The 12,833-nt window shown below is 36.3% G+C and overlaps 1 protein-coding gene across 13 annotated transcripts in view; it reads left to right on the top strand.

Annotated features, from left to right (window-relative positions):
- The window catches only part of LOC308199825 (uncharacterized protein), a 605,136-nt gene that overhangs the window by 487,253 nt on the left and 105,050 nt on the right, over nt 1–12,833 (top strand). For all 13 annotated transcript variants that reach the window (XR_013954979.1, XR_013954980.1, XR_013954981.1 and 10 more), the window contains one exon: nt 12,452–12,557. The gene's annotated coding sequence lies outside the window, so the exon portion shown is untranslated. The remainder of the gene's footprint in view (nt 1–12,451; nt 12,558–12,833) is intronic.

Raw genomic sequence — 12,833 nt, forward strand, 5'->3', positions numbered from 1 at the left:
GCAGAGAACTGATTTCAAACTAATGGTAATAACTTGTTTAATTGGAATGGTAATTCTGTAAATAGAAGACATCCGTCTTCAGTTTTGTCAAATTTGCATCCAGACTTTGCATCTCCATGAGTATAGATTACACAGCAGAAAAAAAGAAGTATGATTTATTTCAAGTGAAAAAAGAGAACAAGCAAAATGTGTAATATCCTTTGACCCTCAAGTCTGTCTTGACTGCTATTGTTTTCCTCCCATTTCTCTTCCTCTAATGCATACCTGTTCCTTAGACTTGAAGCACAGTCTGGATTTCTCAAGGTTTACAGAGCAAGCATTGTGTAAGGATCTGAACTGAGAAGATCTTAGTCAAAGGAAGCAGAAAGAAAACTCCAGGCCTTCCATCTGTGTCTCCAGCTGACTAATATTTCCTTTAACCCCCAGTTAAGTTTCTTGCAGCCTGCCTCCACCGTGTCATCTATTCTGTTTTCTTTCCTCTGCATCCACAGTGTATTCTTTGTATACTTTCAATTCCCTGAAAGTGGGCTCGTGAAGGTTACCAAAAATCTGGTTGTCTGCGTTATTCCATTCATTACACATTCACCCCCAGCCCGTCCCTTTGCCCTGTGAGGAGGGATGTTACTCTTCTGCCTTTATGCTGGCCCAGCAGCTGAGTTCCTCAGCCTGTTTGCTTAGGTGTTGTGGCTTGCCTGTTCCCTGGTGCTTTCTAACCTTTCATCGTGCTTAGAAAGGGTGAAGGCCCACATAATATGCCTTCTCTGGTGTAGGTATTGGTGCTATGAATGAGGAGCAGTAGACAGTCATGACTTGATTATACAGTATTTATTATACAGGAACAAAGTAAAAACCTTGTAAGGAACTGTGTGGCCATTCCTCATATTCAGGCATGCCAAGTTCTGCAGATCTGGACACGTTGATGTACAGATTCAGATCCTTTTCCTTTTCTTTTTAATATTCAAGTAGACACGGAGTCTGTTTCTCAGACACGTTGCTCATAGTTCTGGGTAGTTCTGCCCAATATGATAAATCCTGACCTAAATTTTATGGCCTATGTTTTGCAAAACGGTCTTTGTAATGGATATTAGATTTATGTCACTGTAAATAGAGGGCAGGACTTTCTTTTTCATCAGTAGGGAATAAAGAAGGCAGTAATGTTTCTTTTTTTGTGTTGCTGGGTCAAGGTTTAACTTAAACAATGAGCAGTGAGAGGCAAGTGCGGTCACTGCATCTAATGGTGGTGGTGGTATGAATTCACTTTTCTCCAGCTTTTGGTAACCTGTCTTAATAGGGCCCTGACCTCTGCTTTCACTGTGTCATGCACAGTAGAAATAACAAACCATGAAAAAGTGAAGTGTGATGGCAGGATCTATTGGGGTTAAATTCTTCCAGCAACCTTTGAAAACTTGATTCTGCAGCAGTAGGAAGAAGCAGGATGTCCATGGCAATCAGTACAGTGATTGTGTCATACAAACTTGCAATAGAATAGCTGACACTTTTGCTCTCAATTTTGTTCAAGGAAAATGGAAAGAGAGAGAGAGAGTGATCATTTGCATCAACTATTTTAAAACGTATTTTGAAAAGACTTTGATGCAAAGTTTAATATTAATGAGAAACAGGATCTCAGTCTGTTACTGATACATCTTCTCTCCAACACTAGTCCAATTTTTTGCCTTACAAATACTGTGATGTTAATCGAGTGGAAACAGATGGGAATACACAAACGCGTGACTGATTTTTGCAATGGGTGCTAGTCTGTCCTATTTAGTCTTTGTTAAATGCAAAATTTAACAGAATTTATGCTGTGCTGTACAATGATAACCGAATATTTTGCTCAAGAAATTCAGGATCAGGATTCTCTCTTTACTCACTTAAGCTTATGTGATCCAAAGTGAATATAATATTGTTTCTTTAATCCTTAAGAGTTCTTTATGATTTAATTAAGGTTTATAAAATTTTTAACTCATAAGGTAAAGGATACTGTATTGAACAAAAGTGTTGTTATCAGTGAAAGTTCATGCTCTTCCTGGAAAACAAGTGGATAGATTTTTGAACAATGTGACCTGTTTGGATATTTACGTGCCATACAAGAATACATGTAGTTGGAGGAAGTCTTGGGGCAGAAGTAGAAAAATTTGCTTTGGCAAGCATAATTTAAAAAAAAAAAAAAAGGAAGAAGAAAATACTTATCAAATCACAAAATTGTCTGATTAAATAGCTGTAAAGACTTATTTTTTAAAGAATTCATATCGCAGCCTAACCAAAGCGAAACAACACATGATTAGATGTAACCTGTTTTCTTTCAATAAGAGAGAACTTTCAGGAGTAAAGAGAGAAAGACAGCTACTCATGGCTAACTGACATTGGCTGTTTTACTATTAAGGAATCCCAGTGTAGATACAATTCTGATTTGGATAAGTTTGGTGTAGCTCAGTACATTGTGACACCATGTAGTTTGTGGTAAGACAGAGACAGGTTAAAAGACATGGAAGGAGAGGTGGAAAGAAGCACAGTAAAGGCATTTGTAGCACAAGGAATAACTGAGAGCAGCATCCCTATAGCTGTTCTGTACTCACATGTACTGCAGTTTAAGATTCCAGATTTTCATGATGAGTCAGGATAAAATGTGTTTGAAAATTCAGTTATTTCTTTAGGGTAGAAAATCTTGTGCCATTTATCATATGATGTTCAGTTTGAAAGTCTGCAGTCATACCCAATGCTGTTTCTTTGTCATCCTAGTCTGCAAAGGCCCAAACAGGGGTCAGGGCTCTCTTGAACAAGGTGCTGTTGTAGCAGCACTTCTATTGGCATATGATAGAAAGCTGTGTTATGAGAAGCTATTGAGACTGTCCAAGCTGAGACAGAAGCTGAGTGTCACAGTAGAGGGAAAAGGGAAAAAGGTGGCAGTGACTGTGTGAGGCTCAGAGCCCATGTGATCTGGCCTCTTCTCAAATGACGTATCGATTGAATGATTTCTTCTCTCAGTGGACTATGCCTGCAAGAAAGTGCAATCTAAATATGCAAAGAAAAATTTTGTGTGCGCATGTGTGTATCTGTATACACAGGACCACACTTGAAAAGGAGCTGAGGAGGATTATTAATGATGAGAGAGGAAGATGGGGGAGATTTGTAAAGAATGTGGAGAAAGACATCTGGTGTATGTGAATGTGAAGGCTGTTCCAGATACGCAGCAAGACAAAAGGTATGTGTGTAGAAAGGAGACCACGGAAAGAGAGAAGGGACCACTGGAGAGTAGGGCAAGAAGATAAAGTGTGGAGGAAAGGAATTTATGAAGTATTGTGACTGAAACTATGCCTATATTGCTCAGTGCTCCCCAAAGCAAGTGTTATGAGATGAAGAATAAAGTGCAGTGGAGTTCAAACAAAATGTACTCCATTGTTAGAGCAGTGCTGTAAACCACCTGAAATATTACAACTGTTACCTGTGGCATCATTAATGTCCTGGGATTATTTCATAAATCAGACACTAAAACATAATAGCGTAGAGAGGGTCGGTACTTTATATAAAGATGAGATTGAATTGTAAGAGAATTAATGATACCATCATTACAGCTTTTAATCTATTTTATAGAGAACTATTTCTCCTTTTATGAACAACTTGTCCTTTGGAGAAGAATTCTCTAATATTTCTGAGTAAGCAATTTTTATTTTTTTTCTTCTGTGTGTTTGAAATAATCATCTTTTGTTCAGCATCTTCCTGAGAAAAGAAATAAGGTCTGTAGCAGTTTCTTTGGTCTTGAGCAGATGGATTAGTCTCTGTGGACACAAGTACAAGAAGTTTCGCTCAGGCCAAGTCCAGCTATATACTCTGTGCTTCTGACTGTAAGTAAAACACATGGTAACTGGCCTGATTTGGATCCCTATCACTAATGCCTGAGTAATTTCAGATGGAAAGATAGATGTATCTCCCTGGACATTCTGGAGAAGAAAAAAAAAAAAGTTAACTGCAGGAAGAACTAAGTTTAAACAAAGAGAAATTCATGATTCCTAAAATAGACTCTGTACTTTCTTTGTAGTACTTTGTTTCTTAATGAAAAGCTTAACATTTATCATTAATTTAGCTTGGAAGAACTTCTATTTTTGTTTTTTACTCATTAGCCCTTTGCTTTTTTACTTTTGCACATTGTACATTGGACCCACATTCTCATTCAGAAGTTTGTTTTGGGGTAATTACTCTATTCCAAAGATTATGCTCAGTCTAACAAAGCTAATGAAAACCTACCCTTCAATCTAAACTGTAATCAGTTCATAACAAGCTCTCTTTTCCTGTGCTTCATTACTGTGACAAAATCTGTTTTTCATACCTCTGAACGATAAGGCAGGGTGGAAAAAAATCATTTTCCATCACCAGGCATGCATGAAAGCGAGATGGGCTTAAGCATGCAGAATTGATTTATTTGCATTCTTCTATTGCCTTGGATGCTGCATCTTTGAAAGAAGTTAATATCATATTTTTGATTTGGCCTCTGGAATGACAGGCCCTGGCAATCAAGCATGCTTATTACAACAGATAAATAATGTAGACCAATGGAGTCCCAGTGTGTATTGATTCATTTGGAAATGTGGCAGACTCTTAGCAAAAAGCATTTTGAAATCTGTTGGCTGGACACTGGGCAGAGTGAGCAAAAATGCATTTTGGAATTGGTTAGTCCTCCTGACAAGTCTGTCTTTATATGTTTTTCTTAATGATTGTGACAACCACTCTAACCCCATCAACCAGTTGATTGTAATGCTTCTCTTTTACGTTCATTTTTTCCACTCTTCACATTTTTGTCTGTCTCCTGCTTTCCTGAAGGCTGCTTACAGTAAGAGTCATTGGTGTCAGCAGGGGGTGATGACATAACCATCGATTTCCTATTTGCTTTAAAAACAGTATACAATTCTAATGCTAATCTAATATCTCACATAATTTACTACAAAACAGGTTTGCTTACTCGAATATCTCCCAGTCGCATTTCCCTGTTCAGCCTTCATCCTCAAGGAATCCCAGTCTCATTTTTTTCAGTTCACACAATGAAAGGTAGGAGTGCACTGCTCTCCGTGACTCTGGTGTGAGTTTGTTAATTAAATTCAGATTCTGTGAAGGGTGATCATTTTAAGAAAACAACAAAAAAGGTATGTCAACATTGCTGCTTTTTGCTGATCCTGGAAAGGGACCTTGGCTTAACCACAAATTCTAAATTTGTCAAATTGCTCTTCTATTTCACTTTTTTTTCCACAAAAAAAAAAAAAAAAAAGGAAAAAGAAAGAGAAAGCTCTCTTTGGATTATAGTAGTGGTATTCTGCATTTTCTGCTCTCAGATCAGGAAGTTCTTAGTGAAGTAAACACCACATCATACCTTGAGATGATCACAAGACATATCTCCATCTATGAGAATGATAGTGGGAGGCCAAAAATACACTGGAAAATTAAGGCCTAGACAAAACTGGAACCCAGCAGGTCAGTTGTTGCTTGTTTAGTCCCTCAATGGAGCATTAATGGAATTAGTCTGAAGAGACACACAGCTAAGTGAGAGTCTGATAGCTACTGATGCCCTGAAGCCCAGCTGTGGGCTTTGCGTTCGTATTCCAAGGTATTAAAAGAAAAAAAAAATCCTGAAAACCTGACCTGACAGGAGGAATTAAGTCCTTTTCACTTTTTTTTTTTTTATGAAGCAAACCTTTTTAGAAACACAGTCTAAAATCCTTTAGAATGTGTGAATAAAATTGTGTTCATATCTTTATGCATCTGATTTTGCATTAGATAGGTTCGCAGTTTAAATATTAAGCAGGAAGCAGCAAAATGTAGTCAGGGATACAATGCCAGTGGCAGGTATCTCAGCTCAAGTGGAATATTGATCAGGCAATCAAGGAAGCAGCTCTCCTGCCTCTGTCTAGAAGAACTTTGATACCCAACTCAGTGTTAAAACTGCCAGCCTGTCAGTGATTTCAGATTAAGTGTCTGCACTTCAGGAAAAGGAGTCCATAAATTAACTTCTAATGCTGATGACATTCAGAAAGCAAGAGGCTTTCATTGGCATTCATGGTTCAGCACATTTGGACTGGCAGATTTTTAGCTCCCATTTGCCATCCAGCTCCACAAGCCATGATGGGGTTATGACTTCAGGATTGTAATATTTCAGACAGCTTTGCAAAAGAAGGTGAGCACAGTTATGATTTCAGGCAGTTATCAGAAGGGAGAACAGACCAGCAACAAGGCTTTTTCTTTAGTAAACGTGCCTGTTAGAGATGGCCCTGAGAAAGTTTGCTACTTGTTTCATCATATGTATGCACTGTAGAATTTGCCTTTTAATTAGTGTTGAAGTGGGACCATGTTAGGGTCTTTGTTTTGTTCAGTGGTAGACGTATGAGAATAAGGAAAGAAAACCATATACAAAGCTATTGAGTAGAAATGTGTGGTTGACTTTTGGCAGTCCGACCTTCTTCACCTTAGTCCCATCCCTTTGCAGAACTAACTGTAAATGTGGAGTAGAGCTATTTGTTGGAAGCCATGTAATTCTTGTTCCACTGTAGGTCTTGAGTAGTCTATTGAAAACAGGTAGACAGAAATTCTGCTGATGATGACCACTGCAGTAACATTACAGGAAATGATCTATGTTGTAAAATTTTAGTTTAAATTGTATGTTAATAATTTCCCATGTGTGTTCCCATAATTTCTGTAAGAGAACAAAAATAGTAAAGTGCAAGTGTGATTACTTAAAAAAAAAAAAAAAAACAACAAAAAAACTGCTATTGTGTAAAACAGCGTAATATTTTTTCTCTGGCATTTCTAAAGCAACTTTTAAAATATAATGATAAAGAGTTGATAAAGAGTTATAGTCCTACTTAATATTCTACAAGCAAGTTTAGAACTTGGATGAAAATGTTTGTCATTTTCTGCTATATTTTAGAGGACCTTTTGTAAGTGCTTGTATGCAATTTAAACAAGGATGCTATATCTACATACGGTATCCTACAGTAAGGAAAATAGTCCTACCACATCCAGCAGTAAATTCTTCTATAATTAGGTACAGGAATATGATTCTACAGGTTTATTACTTCTACGGGAAATAAAGGAAAAGCATCAGAAGCTCCCAAGTATGGAAAACGAGCTTCAATCTGTTGAGCAGGGTGAAGGTGAAGTAGGTTCATGGTTTCTCAAGGGAGAATATTGAAATGCAGTGTTATGTAAACTATTACCTGACTACAGAAAAAGGCTTTTCATGTTCTTATTTAATAAAATGAATAAACACACATTTTTGCCCTTTTGAGTATTTCTAAAGTAGCAGAAATTCAAACAGCTAATTCAGAAGTCAAGGAATGCTCATTAAGCATAATATTCAAAAAGATAAAAATGAGATAACTGAGGATTTACCTTTGGTAAACAGACACCAGAAAGGTGGCAAGATTTACATATAATATGTGCTGGTTATCTAGTGAGATGCATAGATGTTTTACACTGAGACATTGATCACATGTTTAAGTCATGAGTCATGTGAGTTTCCGCCCATGCACTCAGAATAGCTTTTCCCAGGATAGCTTCCATAAGAGTTAGTAGGTTGTTTTGTTTGAACTCTGACTGGTAAAGTCAAAATTCTATCTGGCTATTGATTTGTTTCTCTGGACTAACGGTGTATTGGAATTAGAAATTGTCTGCAAAGAGTAAAATGTTACTATCCTGCAAATATTCATGGCGTTATCACTGAAATGAAATCACATGCAAACTTTTTTCTGAACAGCTTATTGTCTGCAAGAATTTTTATTCAAAGTGCAGTCACACTATTCCCTATTTCCTCCATATTCATAATTATAGTTCCTAATTATTTAGGATCATTATGTGTCTTCCATCTTCCAAAGGTCAAAGATACTAATTCTATTTATGAATAATTTATTCAACAATTGATTGGGTAATGAGTGAAATGGCTGAATACGTTTTTCGCTGGAAAAATATTAGACCATACAGGGATATTGTCATGAAAGAAAAATACGGAAGAAAAAGAGTAGTTACAGCAAATAACTGTCAGTCATAAAATTTGATACTGTATTATTGTACATGAAGTTCACGTTCGTTATCCTCAGAGGATAATTCTTAAACTGTAATACTATGGACATATATGTGTAGTCGAATGGTAAGAAAACTTTTATCTTTATTTGCATATGTAATTCAGTATAAATTAAGAGTTTGGAGAAATTCCTATCAGTTTTATATTTTCTCTATATTATTGAAGGTTTATTTATACCAGAAGTCCTCCTAACTTTGCTAAAGACTGTCACCTTGTTGTGCTAGATACCATATATACATCTGATGAAAGGCAGCTCTCATCCAGGTACCAGCCTAAATAAGCATGATAGATAATGAGTGGCAGAAGTGTAGGGAGCTGCAATTACGTTCTTGGGTGACAAATTCTATAGCAGAAATCAGGAATCCTGTTTTTCTGTTTACTGGTTTACTCCCATGGGATTTGCTGTGCTAATTGCCTAAACATTTCTGGAAAATGACAGTTAAGAGTTCTTGTTCAGACGTTGGTTAAAAATTCAAAATGCATGATCTAAAACTTTCAGTGAGATTAATTCAGAGTGATCCATTTTTATTTTTATATTCCCACTGGCATGCTGAAATTTTAGAAAAAGTCCTTAATTTCCAATAAATGCTGGTAGCTGTTCCCTAATATTTTGAAAAAACAGCAAAGAAAAGTAATACATAAATTCAACCTGTCTTGTGTTTCAAACACAAAATATCAAGTGAGACAGAGTAAATTCTAAAATAAAGTGTACATAGTTTGATGTTTTTGAAAATCTCTTAGTTTTTGAAGGCTGCTTATGAATGTTCAGGGAAGGAAAAAAGTAGAAGTGTTTGACAGTGACTTGATATCTGAATCATTTGTTTAGTACTGCAAAATATAGTCATGCTCCTTTGCACTTGCTTCATTTCTCTCCTAGCAAGGAGCAGAGCCTGTAACAATGAGAATCTGCCAAACATATTATGACACTACAGATTGTTATTCTCTTTCTAGACCTAAAGCAAATCTTTTACAGGGACAATCTGTGCCTAATGCCTGCTGTTATTGAATGCAGGCAAAAGGGCTGGTTCAGAACAATTTCAGTCACCTAAAGATGATCATATCCAGAGGAAGAAACAATCTCTGGATAATTTGACTGACAAGTTATTTATTGGCTGACCTAAAAGAGGGGAAATAGTAAACTTTTAAGCCTGAAAGTTCATTAGCTGGACCTCAGCATGTTGTAGAGTCCTTTGTATGTATCTGGACATTTATGTTAATCTATGTTCTTACAGTTTGCTGTTGGAATGTCATCAGTATATTTACAGCAACTTTTTTTTTTTTTAATTTCAATCTAAATCTGAGTGTTTTTTTGTTTGTTTCTTTGTTTTCTTTAAAAATATAAAACCTATTACTTTGATTTCAAAGGTCTGTTTCAACAACTGACAAAAAAAGGTTAAGTAGGTAACATTAAAAAGACTCAAAAAATTACTTGAATTGTTTGGAAAAAACGTAAAGAAATTCCGGAGAAGAACAACTTCTAACAAAGGTTATGTGATGGATAATTACTTCACTATTTATTTATATTAGTTGGTTATAATTGTGAGGTTTGTGATAATTCAGTTAAGTGTGAAAAAATCAGTTTTATTTTTATCCTACTACTTCTGGTTTCTTGAGATCATAATTTCAGAAGAAACTACAGAAATATGGCTATAACCCTCAAACTCTGACTCCTTTTTGTCGTTTTGTGTGTTAACATTTGAGCTACCCTATAATCAGCAATGAAAATTAAAAAATATATTTTTTTAAATCTCAAATAGTTTTGAAGAGTCAAACTTGTTTGTTTTAGGCTTCATTTACTGGTGGCACAGGAATTCAGGCAGTTTGTTGTTTCATTGCTTTGACGGCAGAGACTTCCTAACAAGAAAATCAACCGTAGGAATACTTTTATTTTTCTTGACTTTAACCGGAGGATATGTAGGTAATTTCTAGAAGACATATAGCAAAGTAGAAAGGATATCACTGAATGCAGCAAGAACAGAAAGCATCTGGCTATTCGACCTGTGCCAGTAATGTTTAGGTTTTATGCTGCTTGACACATTTTTAAAAAGCCCACATTGTTTGTAGAAAAAAATACTACAAGTGTTTTCTAATGTCTGGTTGCTGGAAATCTTTTTACCTTTCCACAGAAACAATGAGGCTGAAAGCAAACAGAAAGGTGACTAACTTTTACTTGGTGTGGTGTATGGATCAGCATCATGACATAACCATACTAGTAGTACTGGTAGTGACAGGATGCTGTATGAGTGGAGTGCTCAGCTTAGTGTCATGATCTTATCTCCATTAGGCAAATTTGTCTGTAAAGTATGTATAAGAAACAAATGGAAGACGATACAGTTAGTAATGCTTCTGGGGTGTGGGGGTTAGTTTAAGATAATTTAATAAGAAAGGGGCCAGTGTTAGCTGGAAAGCACCAAGAGAGTGCTTGGGGGTGTTTTACTGAAATAGAAAAGCTGCCAACAGAACACCAAATAGAGCTTAAAGATCTCACCTATCTCACAGTTAATTTCCTTAGGAAAATTTCTCTCATCCAGAGGCTGAAAGGGAAAGTTCTCTGAGAACAATAGAAAAATATAGGAGAATTAGAGGGAAACAAACAAACAAACAAAAAACAATAGCTTTGCTTATAAATAGAATTAAGGGAGATAACTTTTTCTGTCACAGACTACAGAAGAATTTCTAGAGGAGGCAGCTGATGCCCGATGTTTTCCTAAGCCTGATTGATCAGCAGGATTCTGGCAGGTTCTGTTGGAAAAACAGTGCATATTTTGAAGCGTCCCATTTGGGAGGCAGCCTTTCTTAAGGCTGCAATTTGGGTTGTTCTTGGCACCTAAACTGTTTCACAGGAAAACACACACACACACACACACACAAAAATCTTATGTTTTAACCAGATTATGCTTTGATCTGAGGGAGAAAAAAGTATTTAATAGAAAAACATGACCCAGGACTATGAGCAGGTTTGGATAAAGTTGTAGTTGCTGGGATAAGACAAAACAAATAATAACACAATGACACAAAAAAAACCCTGTGCAACAGAAATGTCTGAGAGATATGTTGGTATGTCACATGTTGGTATGTCACATCAACATTGCCTTCCTGACCATCATAAGATGCCATGAAATTATGATCAGCCTAGGAAAAATTGTACCTCATTTTAGTTAGACTGGAAATCCAGGTGATGTCTTCTGCATTGATGTCCAATGGACATTGAAGGCAATTCTTAATAATCATCCGTAAACAGGATGAGGTAGCTGAAACGCTATGACAGTAAGTGCAAATATAAGCTCTCCAACTCTAAGAAGGCTGTCAGTCTTATTGCAAAACCAAAGTCAACACCAGAGACCTGTGTCTTTTCTGTACTTGGTCACTATCAAAAATGGAATGCCCCTATCCTCATGTAAGGTAGGAAGCCTGTCTTGTACTACTAATCTTTGTGGCCATCTTGTTTAGACAAAGGAAAAAAGCAAGTATTTTCCTACCAATATACAGATAACTTTTTAAAGCTATAAACACTAATCAAAATAAGACTCCAGAAAAATTAACAGCAGCTTTGAAACATATTAGTATCAGAGAGTGAGTGCCTGCTTGCTCTTTTTCTGTTCCTTTTTGCCTTTATTGCAAAGTGCTACAAAACTAAAATTCCAAACCTTTTCTGCTATATATTTTCACTGTTTTTTGTCACCAGCTGTCAATATTAGTAGTTCCTGCACAGTCACTTGGATGTTGAAAGAAAGCAATTGGAATTCAAATCCTAACTAAACAATAAATGTGTAAATGACAATTTTGATTGTCAAATCTGCTGTAGGCAGAACAGAATTAAGCCTCAATATAGAACTGCGAGCAGAGGAAAACAGCCATCCTCTGTTACTAGGTTAAGGGCAACAACGTAAAGGAAGATCTCTTAGTACTACTAGTCAATATTCTGTTAAAAGGTCTCGTATTGACCATCTGTATTGTGCGTAAGATGATTAAAAATGTATGGTAGATTATCTGTGACTGCTTAGAGAGAAACACTGGAGATGCTGATTATGTTTAACTCAATGTTTTCACCTGGTTTCTATCAAAAGTAGGGGTAATTAATATGAAAACTTAGGAAAAAGTAAAACCACAGCTTTCTTTTAACTTCAGTATTCCATGGTATGTACTCGTTGCCCACCTCTTTCTCCACTGAATTTAAGTCTAATGTAAATGTACAGGTTGTGTATGAGTGAGTCCAGCTTCCTCAAACATCTTTTCATCTTTTATTATTCCAAAATAATTGGAAATTACTAGGACTGGCTATAGTTCTTTTCTGCATATACGAGTTGTACAGCACTGTTAGCAAACAGAAAACGTTCAGCTGCTTTATACGTTCACCTTCTAAGGTAAATGCCACTTTTGTACTTTCAGGATGTAGAATGTGGTTAATAGAGAAGAGACCAGGAAGAGAAGACAAATGAACAGCAAGGACCTTTGGTAGACACCTGGACGTAGACAGTGGACAAAGGAAAAAAAGGTAAGAACAATTCTAGAACACAATCAGTGTTGTCTTTGATGGCAGAAGTCAAGTGGGGAGTGATTTTTCATTCTGTGCTTATATAATACATACCAGCAAGATGGCCTGATCAATTTTAAGTATCATAATACAACAAAGTATTATAACAATTAAATTGAAGGTACAACTAAGTGAGAGTTACATAATATCATTCCTCATCATTGAGCATTATATACTGTGTAGGTAAATATCACTAATTCTGTTGTATAGAAGGAGGTGTATGTACGATTCAAATAC

The sequence above is a fragment of the Anser brachyrhynchus genome (assembly GCF_964034855.1).
Source record: "Anser brachyrhynchus genome assembly, chromosome: 9".
Taxonomy (NCBI): Eukaryota; Metazoa; Chordata; class Aves; order Anseriformes; family Anatidae; genus Anser; species Anser brachyrhynchus.